The 15,206-nt window shown below is 36.5% G+C and overlaps 1 long non-coding RNA gene across 1 annotated transcript in view; it reads left to right on the top strand.

Annotated features, from left to right (window-relative positions):
* Positions 1-15,206, top strand: part of LOC123583785 — a 77,985-nt gene that overhangs the window by 19,587 nt on the left and 43,192 nt on the right. The window lies entirely within an intron of this gene.

The raw sequence follows: 15,206 nt of genomic DNA, 5'->3' as shown, positions 1-15,206 counted from the left end.
GAAAACATTCTCTCTATGTATCTAAAGATGTGAAAATGCAAAATAACTAAATTGCATGGGATTTTTCAGGTAGTTTCTTTTCATCTCTTTTCGGGAAGCAGCTTTGTAATAGAAAAGCTTTTTATTTCAATTATTAGGTAATTAGATAAGGATTTCTTTTGAGAAATCATTCTTAACACGTAAGTCTGGATTAGAGAGCAGTCCTGGGCGTTTCGATAGCTCTTTTTCTCTGACCATGGCAGTGCTCATTCTGTGTTAGGATTGCCTGTTCACATGTTAATAATCTCTCTGGATGTCAGTTCTACGTGGTCAGGGTCTCCTCTCACCTTCCTGCTGTCTAGCTGTGTGTGGAAGACAGAAGGCATTAAAAAAATGCTATCACTGCACAACTAAATGCTTGAAAACATACGGTTTTACATCTAGTTTTTTTTTTTTTTAATTTTTTTTTCAACGTTTATTTATTTTTGGGACAGAGAGAGACAGAGCATGAACGGGGGAGGGGCAGAGAGAGAGGGAGACACAGAATCGGAAACAGGCTCCAGGCTCTGAGCCATCAGCCCAGAGCCTGACGCGGGGCTCGAACTCACGGACCGCGAGATCGTGACCTGGCTGAAGTCGGACGCTTAACCGACTGCGCCACCCAGGCGCCCCTACATCTAGTTTTAAATAACTAGGGGAGCACCTGGGTGGTTCAGTTGGTTGATGTCTGACTGTTGGTTTTGGCTCAGGTCATGATCTTAGGGTTTGAGAAATGGAGCCCTGCATTGGGCTTGGCACTGACAGCACGGAGGCTGCTTGGGATTCTCTCTCTCTCTTCCCCCCTTCTCTCAAAATAAATAAATAAACTTAAAAAATAACTAGGTTCCATGGATAGTGTCATATCACTGAGTCATTTAGAATTATAACGGCATTTTATATATTTAAACACTATATAAGTAAATTCTCATTGGGTAAACCAAGTAGAATAATTTATTTTTTAAATTAAGATTTTTAAATATTTCAACATCCCATGATGCTAATACTTAAAACAGAATTTTAGTGACTTAGGAAAGCAAAGCATATTGCAAAATTCTTTATTGTATTGTTATTGTAGCATTTCTTCCTATTATACTTTTTAAACAGTATGCAAATATCAGTAATTCATTTTCAAAGGAAAGTAGATAAATTTGCAGCTAGCTGTATTTGTTTATAATTCTACTTAAATGAAAATGAAGTTTGAAACTAATTAAGTGTGGTTTATTCCTATTGTAGATATTGCTATTCATACAACCTTTTCCCTGATTATAGAGTTCAAGACAATGAGAAACAATAGGTAAATTTCCTTCTCCTATGTTTACCTAATTGAGACCATCTACTTCTGCTTGAATTACTAAAGCGTTCTGAACTTTATGGACAAAGGAAGACATCTTTTGCCTTTCCTAAAGGATACACTGTGGCACTATGGTTTAGCACCAAACACAGAATTATAAATCTCAAAGAGAATTTAATTTTATTTTAAAAAAAAAATTTTTTTTAACGTTTTTATTTATTTTTGAGACAGAGAGAGACAGAGCATGAGAAGGGGAGGGGCAGAGAGAGAGGGAAACACAGAATCCCAAGCAGGCTCCAGGCTCTGAGCGGTCAGCAAAGCGCCCGAGGCGGGGCTCGAACGCACAGACCGCGAGATCATGACCTGAGCCGGTCCGACGCTCAACCGACTGAGCCACCCAGGCGCCCCAAGAGAATTTAATTTTAATAGCAGTCTCTTTATTTTGCAGAGGAAACAGGGCCAGAATCACATTATTTTGGAAGTTCTATGATAACAGGTAAAATGATTTCTTATCTTTAGGGTTTTACCATTTGCTTAAATCTGCTCTCCAAAATCCTCTTAGGTGAATGAAAACAACAAAGGAAAGAGGAGAAAATCCCCTGTTTCATGAGCCAAGATCATATCTAACTCTAAATCTCAATCAGGATGCCTCTTTATCTGAAAATTTGAATTTATTTGATCCTCATTTGCCAAAGGAATAATACTCTGATCTAAATTACAAGAACTTGGGCCATTAATAGGCTACCAGAAAGTTTAGGGACTACTTGGGGTTAAATACCATATTCCAGAGAAATAGGAGGTAAAGGGCTTGAAGAGAGATTGTACAAAAGTGTGTCTTAGTTTGGGTTTCTTCAGAGCAGAGCCTGACACAAAGCCTCTGGTACAGAGACTCTTTAGACAGTGATCCCAGAAGCAAAAGTTGAGGATAAAAGAAGGAGGGACAAGGCTGGAGAGACAGATGAGGATGGAGGGAAAGCTGGTGTGCACATGGGTCATCAAAGCTGCCATGGTGAGTAATGCACATTAGATTCCACTGGGACCTCTGAGAAGTGTACAGAATGGCTCTCAGAATTCCCTGCTTGTAGGACCATAAGCAGAACAATTTTCTACAGGATCCCATCTCTTGTTATTTGAAGGTTGCCTCAGGGGTCCTAACTACCCCCCCCCCCCCCAATTTCCTAGCAGCACTTGGGAGCCATAAGCAGGTTCCTGAAGCACCTGGGAAGGAGTTGAGACTGAAAACAGTACAACACACAGTTCTCTCTGCAGATTGGTGCAGGTGGTATGAGGTGAAACAGCCCACGCAGAACTGTCGCCACAGCCACCGCTTAAATCAGAGGTGGAGGGATATGAGGCACCAGCAGCGTCGGGTCCAAAATGAGAACACTGCCTCATGAAACCTGTATTTCTAACACAAAAACGTGTACTAGAGATGACGTGGGCCGGAGAAGGGAAGGGAAGCCAAAGCTAGGTTTGTCGTTTTAGAGCAATACATAAATTCTGAATTCCTTGGTGGCTGTCTTACCTTCTGTTTTGGAATTTCTCTCTTCAGAGCAAGCGGATCACCAAATTGGAATGGCTTACAGTAGTGCCCATTGGATAATTTGGTCCACATTAGAAAAGTAGAATTTGATTCTAAAAAGTATATGGAAATATAAGAGAACAGGGACTCTGAGGAAAGAAAAAAAGAAAATCCATACCAAAGAATGAAAAAGAGTCTAAAGAGAATAGAAAAATAGGAGCAATTAAAAAGTGAGGCAGGTAGGTTAAGGAAAGAAATTGAAGATAGCAAGAATGCCATTACAAAAATGAGAGCCATATTAAAAGCAATAAGTAGAATCCATGATGAAAAAACAGCCAGCAATAATTTATAATGCTAATCAAAGCTAATATTGACTTACTACATACCAGGAACTCTTCTGAGGGCCTTATTCTTATAGGCTCATTGAATATTCGGAAGACTTCCATTAGTTACTGCTACTATTATCTCTGTTCTATAGGTGAAGAAATTGAGACACAGCTAGCATGCCTTAGCTATATCTCTTTATTAGTTCAGACTGTATAAAATTAAATTACATTATGTGTAAAATCTTGTCAGCTCATTGTCTCACTGCTAGACAATGTGGAAGTAAGGATATGTTTGAGGAAATTCCATAGACAAAACTGTGAGAACAGTTAGCCATAGAGACTAGAGTGGAGATCTGATATTTGCCTAATTGTTGTCTTTGTATTCGACTGAAATGAATACAAAAAAACATTAACTTTCTATAAAAGAACTGAGTTTACAAATGTAAACTGAACACCATGTTGCAAGAAAAAGTGGAATTATCAATCCTGAGGAGTACTATGGTATAATATTAACATTCAAGATGGAATAGAGTATTATAGTCATCCATTGGAAAAAGAAATTACCTTCAAGTGGGAAAAATTAGGCTACACTCAGATTCTTGCAATGTCAGGAGATGGTGGAGCATGTCTGCAGAATTTTAAGTTAAAAAATTGATGCAAAAGTTTAATAGGTAGCTTTTTATGCAAGAATAAAGGTAATAAGAAACTATCCTTAAATAAGAAAGGACTCAGAATATACTACCCATGAGAGACTATGGGGGAAGAATCTTAGTTATGAATTCCACCAACCAACTTGTATCAGTTAGTTTTTGCTATGAAACAAATGACCCTGAAATTTAGTGGCTTAAATCCATAACCCTTTATTTAGCTCATGATCCTGTGAGTAGGCTGAGCAGTTTTTCTGATCTAGACAACTTGATCCATCTCTCTGGGTTCTCCTATATCTGCTTTTAGCTGCATGTCCCCTGAAGTTGGATAACCCAGCATGGCCTCATTCTAGTGTCTGATGGTTGGCAGGCTGTTGGGTAGGGCAACAAAGGTAAACTGGATCACATGTCTTTCATCATCTACATGACTACCCCAGACTTTTTTGCAGGTGGAGAGGACAATATCCCCAAAACAAAAGTACCATAAGAATCGAAATTGCAAGGCCCCCTGAGGTTTTGGCTTATAAGCCTCATGGCGTCACTGTGCAGCATTCTACTGGTCAAAGCATGTGCTAAGGGCTTAAGACATCAACTCCTCTCTTGTGGGAGAAGCTGAGAAGTGCTGGGGCCGATTTTGTCATCTATCACACAACTGAAAAGGTAAAATAGCAACACTATGAAATGAGGAAGCTATAATATCAAGAGCTGCCTGTGTACTTTGTATTCATATAAATATAGAATAAAGAGTAAAACCTTGTAGGCATATCATGTTTATAAATCAGAATAGGAACTCAAAGATGAAAATATTAAGGTAATAAACTAGGAGAAGAGTTGTTAAAGAAAGTGGAAGTGTGTCTAATGTTTTATACTGTGGAAACAGTGGATACTTTCTAAACCTTATAACTTAGAAAATTGAGTTTTAAGTATATTAAATTATGAAGGTAAATTCATAGTTGAAAATTAAGAATAGGTTTTAAGTAGTCTCAACTACCAGAAGGAGAAAAAAAAAGAAGATACAGACATTGCAAGAGATAGGTGACAATAAAATGAATAATTAAAGCTGACAATAAAACATAGTATGTAGACTAAAGATCAGATCTATTTATTATCACATACATGTAAATGAAACATGCCAATAGATAGGTAAAAGGCTATGGTATTTAATAAAAATAATGAATACTGAGTTATGTCCAACATAAAAAATAAAACATTTATATAATATTCTCAAAATAAATAAGTTGTATAGGAGAACAGATTAATGACTTAATTTGATTTTTTAATTGAGAGATAATTGACATACAGCCTATTAGTTTCAGGTGTACAACATAATGATTCAATATTTGTATATATAGTGAAATGATCACCATAATAAATCTAGCTAACATTCATTGCCACACATAGTTACAAATTTATTTTTTCTTGTGATAAGAACTTTTTAGATTTACTGATAAACTTTCAAATATAAAATACAGCATTATTAACTATAGTCACCATGCTGTGCATTACATCTCCTTAGGTATTTTATGTTGGTACCTTTTGACACCTTCACCCATTTCACTTGTCTTCCACACACCCCCCTGCCCCCCACCGGCAACCACATCTGTTCTTTGTATCTATGAGTTTTTTGTTTTGTTATAGACTCCACATATAAGTAAGATCATAGGTGGAAGAAAAAAAATGTCAGTTCAGATCTTCTCATTTTTTAATTAGTTTGTCTTTAGCTTCTTTGGTTTGAGTTCTTTAGATATTTTGGGTATTAACTTTATCAGATACATGATATCAGATACACTTTCACACGATGAAGTATTATATAGCTGTGTCAGATATTTAGATATTGGAATAGGATTATTGTACAGCATAAAGTATAAAATTAAAAAAAGCAAAGACCAAGGTGTAGAACAGTGCATGTGCAATCATACTACATATGTTTCTTTATATTTTCACCATCCTAGAATATTACTCCAAGATTTCTTAGGCTACATATTTTTCCATTGTCTGTGATTCAGTTTTGACTCAACCATGGCTTGCTTTCTTTTTCTTTTTTCTTTTCTTGTGTGTGTGTGTGTGTGGGGGGGGGTTTGTTTTTTTTTGTTTTTTTTTGTTTTGTTTTGTTTTTTTGTTTTTTTGTTTTAGAATAGGTGGCATTTAATAAGATAATTCAGAGGCATTGGGTTTTCTGGAGAGAATGCTGGGGGTGGAGAGGAGGTTTCTTAATACTTTGTATTCACTCCTCTATGTATTTTTTACATGGAACATTAATTAATTTATTGTTAATTATCATTAAGAATTGCATGTGTAAGGAGATGAAATGGGGATAATTTTAATTTTCGTTTTACTGTTGAGCCAACTGAGGCTCAAAGGTATTGGCTTACTCATGTGAGACAGTGACAGAAAAGAGGCCAGGTAAGACCAGTAGATGGGTATATTTAAAATAACATTTTCAAACTAATTTGCCGCAGGAATAATTTACTTTGTGAGCATCAGTAAAGTGTAGCCCTTGTTTTTAATACCATTCTCAGACTTGAAGTTCAACCTAAATGGTGGTTGATCAAGCACAGCTTTAGAATAAAATGGGATGACCATAACGTGGCATGGGGTATAAAGGAGATACCTCTTTCTTTCCTTTCCTTAAAGTTTGTTTATTTATTTTGAGAGAGAGAGAGAGCATGAGTGGAGGAGGGGCAGAGAGAGGGAGAGAGAGAATCACTACCAGATTCCACACAGCATGGAGCCATATGTAGGGCTCAAACCCACAAACTGTGAGATCATGACCTGAGCTGAAATCAAGTTGGATGCTTAACTTACTGAGCCACCCAGGAGCCTCACCTTAGGTTTACTTCCGAGCAGATTTTTCGGGCCAATAATGAGGATGCAGAAAGGGGAGGAAGAGATACAGGGCTTTCTTTTCTGTTCTTAAAGATTTATGGAGGGGCGCCTGGGTGGCGCAGTCGGTTAAGCGTCCGACTTCAGCCAGGTCACGATCTCGCGGTCCGTGAGTTCGAGCCCCGCGTCGGGCTCTGGGCTGATGGCTCAGAGCCTGGAGCCTGTTTCCGATTCTGTGTCTCCCTCTCTCTCTGCCCCTCCCCCGTTCATGCTCTGTCTCTCTCTGTCCCAAAAATAAATAAACGTTGAAAAAAAAAATTAAAAAAAAAAAAAAAAGATTTATGGAAATGAGGGAAGTTGCCATCTTCCAAGACCCCACTTTCCAACTAAACCACCACCAACCAAACCAATAGCAATATTACAACTGTAGGTCTGAAGAGATGGTGGAAATAGAGGAAAAATTTAAATTTGTTGAATTGGAAAGACTTAGGAAACCCTGTTCTCTCCATTGATAGGAAAAATCCATATATGCTATTTAATTCAACTTCGATGCTTCAAAAAATGTAAACAATTACTGGAATTTCAGAACACAAAATATTTTATCAGAAAACAGGCACCAAACTTTTAATTCTAGAAATATCACTTGCCCATTCTAACACACATACAAACGTAAGTTGTGGCATACACTGTTGAAATGGAAGGTGACTAAGTTTTGTCTAAAAATTGCTTTTGTTCTTTTGCACTGAGATTGTGTGCAAGAGAAACAATGTTTCTAGGCAGAGAGTACATGGCTTTATCCTTGAAGGAGAAAAGCCTACAGGAACAGCAATTTATCTTCTGAGTGTAGTCTTAATGGTTCTCTGGATGTGGTTTTGTTCTAATCAGCCCTGAAAATTCTCAAAAGAAGTGCGTTAACTGGTCTCCCAGGACCTGATTTTCTACCCTAACTGTCAACATATTAGTCAGTACATATTAGTCAATGGCCAGCTTTGACCATTGTGGTTGATAGTATTATTAAATTCACTTATGGTGAATGACTGAGAATAAAAAATTAATTCTCTTTTATAGTAAAGCATTTGATAATAGGCATTTAAACACATCCTTTTAATTACTGAGGTGGTTGATCAAGTCTATTTTACCCTGACCCCTGTGAATGTACCATCTGTGAAATTTATCACCTCTCCCCCAATATGGCAGTGTAGTGTTGATTAACTAAGCGTGTGGCCCTTTCAATTTGGTGACTCAAGAGAGCCCATATATCACTTAACACATCAGAAAGCATGTTCAATTGCTTTTGCCTTCATTTATTACCCCACAGGACAGAAATGACTCTGAGCTTTCCTGATTAAAACACTGTGACTGTGCTTTAGGTTTAATTGTATACATTTATAGTTAATAGAGAACACTTCCCTTGGGCATAAACTTTTAAATACCATTTAGATTGGCTCTGTGTTATGATAGAGGCTCCAGTATGGGAAGAAGGAGAGCATTTGCCACATCTTTAGTCTCTAGCCATATATACAATGTATCTCAGGAATTCACAGAACAAGCAAATTCAGGTAAATTTTAGAGATATGTTACCAAAAAAAAATCAGAAAATCTTTAAATTAAAAATAATGTAGTGCTGATAACTCATGCATAAAGAAAAAAGATTATCTAGCTAAAACATCCAGGCAACTTGAAATTGGAATAAAGAATTCTAAAAAAATATATGTGATCAATTACAAATATTATGATCTTTGAAACTGGTGACTTTCCCTTAATGAATAGAAAAAAAAAACAATTACATATGAACCATTAATTTAGGCTATTGAAATTATTTTTTAAATCCTTGAGTATTCTTAAACCTTAAAAAAAGCATAATTTAAAAGAACATTTTATTGTCAATAAATATTGAGTTTAAATGGAATTTTAGAATTTTTTTAAAAAGTCATTTGTACTAAGAAAATCTTTTTTATTTTATATATTTAAAATTTTTAAATCTGTTTTAGAGTTGGCCTAGAGGAAGGAGAGTTCTCACAATCAAATCTATACCATAAACTAGTATAGATGTAAAGAATTTTAGGCATATGCCCAAGATATGTCATTAAACAACACGGTGTACTATAAAGTAAAAAAAAAAAAAAAAAGGGGGTGGGGGAGACAAAACAATACAGAAAAAACAGAATTTAGAATATAATTTAAGCAATCACATGTTGAATGGAGTCTTTTTTTTTAAATTTATTGTCAGATTGGTTTCCATACAACACCCAGTGCTCATCCCAACAAGTACCCTCTTCAATGTCCATCACCCAGTTTCCCCTCTCCCCCACCCCACATCAACCCTCAGTTTGTCCTCTGTATTTAAGAGTTTCTTATGGTTTGCCTCCCTCCCTCTCTGTAACTTTTTTTTCCCCCTGTCCCTCCCCCATGGTCCTCTTTAAGTTTCTCAGGATACACATACAAGTGAAAACATATGGTATCTGTCTTTCTCTGCCTGGCTTATTATCCATCCACGTTGCTGCAAATGGCCAGATTTCATTCTTGCTCTTTGTCAAGTAGTATTCCATTGTATATATAAACCATATCTTCTTTATCCATTCATCAGTTGATGGACATTTAGGTTCTTTCCATAATTTGGCTGTTGTTTAAAGTGCTGCTATAAACATGGGGGTACAAGTCCCCCTATGCATCAGCACTCCTGTATCCCTTGGGTAAATTCCTAGCAGTGCTATTGCTGGTCATAGGGTAGTTCTAGTTTTAATTTTTTGAGGAAACTCCACACTGTTTTCCAGAGCGGCTGCACCAGTTGGCATTCCAACCAACAGTGCAAGAAGAAGTAGTCTTTATTCAATAATCTACAAAGGAAGTGATAACTTTTTATACACAAAAATATTTTGGGTGTAATGGTGGTAATGGATTAACAAATTATGTTATCTGTTTAAAATTTTGGATTAATGACTTCATCCCCCCTTTTTCAGTGGATTTGTTTATGGGAAATACAAGGGTCAGATCTCTCGTTTTACATCTACTATTTTTTTCCATTTATTATTATTTATGATAATTGATATATAACGTAACATTAGTTTTAGGGTACAACTAGGTGATTTGACAAGTTTATATGTTCTGCTAATGTCACCAGAAGTGTAGCTACCATCTGTCCCATTACATTGCTATTACAATATCATTAAGTGTGTTTCTTATGCTGTGTCTTCCAGTCCCATGACTTACTCATTCCATAACTTGAAACTTATACATCCCTTTCCCCTTCATCTATTTTTGTCCAACGCTTCACCCTCTCCCTTCTAGCAACCATCAGTTTGTTGTCTGTAGTTATAGGTCTGATTCTGCTTTTTGTTTGTTTATTCATTTTTTAGAGATTCCACTTATGAGTGGAATCATACAGTATTTGTCTTTTTCAGTTTAACTAATTTCACTTAGCATATTACTCCTAGGTCCATCTGTGTTTCTCAAATGGCATAATCTCATCCTTTTTTATGATGTGTAATTTCATTGTGTATATATACCACATTTTCTGTATCCATTCATCTATTGATGGACATTTAGATTTACAAAAGCCATTGTAAATGACTAGACAAAATCAAATCTTGCCTAGCCAAGATATGGCTGCAATAGGGGTGAATATATCTTTTCAAGTTAGTATTTTCAGTTTCTTTGGGTAAATACCCCATAGTGGTATTATTAGATTATATGGTATTTCTATTATTAATTTTTTGAGGAACCTCCATAGTGTTTTCCACAGTGGCTCTACCAATTTACATTCCCACTAAAAGTGCATGAGAGTTCTTTTTTTCTACGTTCTTTCCAACCCTTGTTATTTCCTGTCATTTTGATTTTAGACATTCTAACTGGCATAAGGTGATATGTCATTGTGGTATTGATTTGCATTTCTGTGATAATTAGTAATATTGGGCATCTTTTCATGTGTCTGTTGGCCATCTGTATGGCTTTGGAAAAATTTCTACTCAGGTCCTCTGCCCATTTTTAAATAAGATTTTTTTTATGGTGTTGAGTTGTATAAGTTCTTTATATATTTTACATATTATCTCCTTATTGCACATATCATTTGCAAATCTCTTCTCCCATTCAGAGCATGGGGCCAGGGCATGAAGAAAATAGTAAGAAAAATGGATTTTCATTTTTTTGTTTTGTTTTGTTGATGGTTTACTTTGCTGTGCAGAAGCTTTTTATTCTGATGGAGTTCCATAGTTTATTTTTGTTTTTGTTTCTCTTGTCCTAGGAGACCTATCTAGAAAAATGTTGCTATGGCCAAACTGTCACTCTTTGTAGACTACATAGTACTATATGTAGAAAATCCTGAAGACTCTACCACAAAACTACTAGAAGAAACAAATTCAGTACAGTGGCAGGATATAGAATTAATACCCAAATATTGGTGGTATTTCTATACATTTATATCTACTAATTTTTAAAAACTCATTTTGATAATTTTTGCATTAGTTTTACCATATATTTTAATAGTTCCGTGTTTATTGCAAAACAAAGCAATGTTGGGTGACAACTTTGAATGCTAGCTAACATAATAATTAATTCAAAATACTTGTAGAAGAATTGCTATGTGCTGGGTACCATTCTAGACACTGGGGGTATAGACAATTTGCATATAGAGGAACTAAACCAGTGATATGCCTGACCTCATAAAGTTTATGTTCTAGTGAGGAGGACAGAGAATATGCAAATGAACAGCTACTGATGTCATAGACTAGGAAGGTGAATAAAATATCACAAGAAGATCTACAATAATGGGAGATGTGTGTGAACAGCGGTGTGAACGCTGAGTGAAGACCTCTCTGAGAGGGTGACAGACGAGCAGAGCCTGAATGTACTAAAAGTAGGTCCTGTGAACATTTGTGTATATGTGCGAATGTGGTGGGATTTGGGAAAAAGGCTTTGAGTCATGGCGACCAAAGGGAAAAGGCTGGGAGTTGAGATTGTTCCTGACTTGGTGATACCACAAAGATGACAGTAAGACTAGAGCAGAAGACTTGAAGAGTTATAAGATTAAGGTCAGGGATCATCAGAGCATGGGGACAGGGCATGAAGAAAATAGTAAGAAAGATGGATTTCACTCTAAATACAATTGGGGTAACTTTGAGCAGGAGAGTGAAATGATCAGATTTGCATTTTAAACACACCACTGTAGGTGCAGAATGAAACACCGAGCGTTTTTGGAGCAAGGGTGAAAGCAGTAAAACCAGTCAGGCTATTGTTGCAGTAGTCCACAAAAGAGAAGCTGGTGTTTGGACCAATGTGGTAGCAGATGTGAGAAGTGATTGGGTTCTGAATTTTATTTTGATATGTTTTGATTGTGGAGATAAAATGTGCTGATATATATGGCAGTGGGTTAGCAGATGAGAGAAAGACAAGACTTAAGAATGATTTCACAGTTTTAGAGCAGAACCACAGAGTGGATTTTGCTGCCCAGTTTCTGAAATGCACACTTTAGGGACCAGAGGAAAAATTTAAGAGTTCTGTTTTGGACTTATTAATTTTGAGTTATCCATTGGACATTACAAAGGATATGCTGAATGTGGCTGCATTTATGAAATAGTCACTCAAGCAAGAGATGAATTCCAGATCTACTTTTCTAGTTTGTTAGTGTACAAATGCTGTATAAAGCCATGGGACTGGGTGAGTTCAGCTCCGGTATAATTTTAGAATAGAAGAGTATAGAATGGGCACAACTACTCCAAAATTGGGAAGAGGAGCAGAAATCATCCATAGAAATTAAGAACTGGTCAGGGAGATAAGGAAAACCAAGTTTACAAATTGTAACCTGAAATCAAATGATTATTACTGGTTGGAGAAATAATCTCTTACTGGAGTAATGTCTTACTGAGACACAGGGAAAGATGCTTTGCTCACAGAAGCAGAAGGTATCTGAACTTTGTGTTCAGGGTCTATGGACAGACATGGAGAGGGATAGTGGTTATATCTCCAATTTGTTATAAAAATAATGAATTGTTTCCTTTGAAGTTGCCTGAATCATTGATTTCATCACAAAGGCACTGGTACAAATAGTAGCATGACACTCTTTGATATACGGCAACCCTACTTGAACTTTGCCTGTTGTACAGGGAGTAAAGTGTAGAGGGCACTAAGTGTGGACTCAGGGAAGCCCACTAGAAAACCTTTGCAGTGTTCCAAGTCAGAGATGATGGTGACTTGGGAAAGGGTAATAGTGACATTTTAAAAGTGCTGTAACTCTGCTCTACTAGCCAACCTGAAACCAATGGGATTTATTCTAGTGCTGATTAGATATAGTTTCAGCATCTAAAGGGGTTCTTTTAACATGAGACTTAATCAAGTATCATTATTTATTGAGAAGAGTTAAATTACTCTTTGGAAAAAATGGCCTATATTTTACCAAAAGGTTATTTTAAAAATGTTTATCCACAGTGCAGTCTAGTCACCTATTTTTGATAGTTGTTCAAGTTTGACTTTATCCCTTTTCTCTAGAAATTGGAGAAACCTTTTTTCAAGACAGCCTCTCAAAAGACTGTTTTCTTGTTCTGTTTTAAATGTCCTCTTCTTTTGTCATCTGATTCTGTCTCTTTCTCCAGGCTGCTCCAATGACCCATGACAGTCAGTGTTGTATTGATTCATGTCTTGGTGACTTCTTTATATCACTGTGGATACAAAGAGTTCTGCAACTCTTAGAATTATTCAAAGCTCAGTGCTCAGAATAATTCAATTGAATTTCTGCTCCCAAATTCTTTCTCTTATTTACCATTGGGCACTGGTGAAAGGCACTAAAAAAATGTTTGTGTATTCCTCTTATCAAAATGTTCTCCAGAAGTGGGAGCATTTATATAGAAAACCTCCATTGAATTAGATGAGAAAGAATAGTTTTGCCACTGGATGATCTATCCATCAATATATTTGTTTTTTTCTTTCTTAAAAAAGTTTATTTATTTATTTTGAGAGAGAGAGGGAGAGGGGCAGAGAGATGGGGAGACAAAGAGAATCCTAAGCAGGCTCCTCACTGTTAGCAAAGAGGCTGACACGAGGCGAGATCATGACCTGAGCCAAAATCAAAAGTCAGACACTTAACCCATTGAGTCACCCAGGTGCCTCTATCCATCAATATGTTTGTAACTGACATGAAATTACATACATAATATGTGATGTATATGTAAGATATGTGTGATATGTAAAAAATACATGTGCCTATGCTATATGTGTGTGCACACACACACACACAAATCATCAATTGCTTAGCATAGCCCCTAGCACGAAGTTAATTCTGAGCTCACTATTCCACTGTGAAAAATTAAATGCCTCTTCTTTGACCTGGCAAAGTTTTGTAATAAATTACTCAGTAACCAGCTAGGTGAAGATAAAATATAAACTCATGATCTGGCATTTTTCCTCTATTGCACACATATCATTATCTACCTCGTTGGTTCTCTCTGGTAGTCCCCAGAGAGACGGGAGACCGAGTCAATAGTTGGGTGAAATGTTAGTCTCTTTTTATTTCCTTTCTTTTAACTAATTCTTCATTTTTAGGGGAAACACCAAGTGTGCCCAATGACTGGCTTAGTATCAAAGGTAAACATTTGCCAAAACAGAGGGCTTGCAAACCTGCTTTCCATTTTAGAATAAAAGCATGTAAACAAAACCAAAGATTAAAAGTAGGTTGAATATGGTATGCATTAGGCTGTTTGTTCAATAATGTAAAAAACTAATTGGGAACCACAGAATAAAAGATACACACACAAAAAGGAGGGCCTGGTTGGCTAATTCAGTTGAGCGTCTGACTCTTGATTTGCGCTCAGGTCATGATCCTGTGGTCATGAGATCCAGACTCAAAGCAGGCTCTGTGCTCTGCTTGGAGCCTCCTTGAGACTCTCTCTCTCTCTCTCTCTCTCTCTCTCTCTCTCTGATCCTCTCTTCTGCTTTTGCAGTCTCTTTCTCTCTGAACAAAACATGTGCGCACACACATAATTATATAAATGAAATTCCTTTTTGACATAAAACAACATATAAATTTCAAGGCAATTACAAACTAGAAAAGGGTTTCAAAACATACAAATAATTAAAATTCAAATACAAAATTTTTATCAAAATGTTTAAAATTTAATATATATATTGCTCAGGTTTATAAGGGTAATATAAATGGATATAAAGTTAATTTTTGGGGGGAACCACTTGCTAACATAAATTTGTTTAAAGCCCGGAGACCATGCATCTTTTTAATCTGATAATTTGATTTACAGAAAATAACATTATTTATAACAGTAGTGAAGAAAAATAGCTGTAAATATTTATCTTATGATAATGGTTTAAAAATCCCTCTGGCAAACCCCAGTGTGGAATATGGCACAGGCGTAAAATTGATATTGCCAGAGGATATTTAATTACGTGGGAAAGTATATCCCATACACTCTGTTCAGTATGACTGTGTGTGCATATTGTGCATGTGAGTGTATGAGTGTGAGAGGGAGAACTAGTGATTGAGAGTTTGGCTCTAAGGCCAGACTGCTTGGGTTCATATTCTAGTCCCATCATTTCCTAACTCCATCTTGGGCAAGTTATTCAACATCCCGAGCCTCCAT

The sequence above is a fragment of the Leopardus geoffroyi genome, chromosome B3 (assembly GCF_018350155.1).
Source record: "Leopardus geoffroyi isolate Oge1 chromosome B3, O.geoffroyi_Oge1_pat1.0, whole genome shotgun sequence".
Taxonomy (NCBI): domain Eukaryota; kingdom Metazoa; phylum Chordata; class Mammalia; order Carnivora; family Felidae; genus Leopardus; species Leopardus geoffroyi.
Note: the sequence above shows the minus strand (reverse complement) of the source record. Positions and strands in the feature narration are given on the sequence as shown.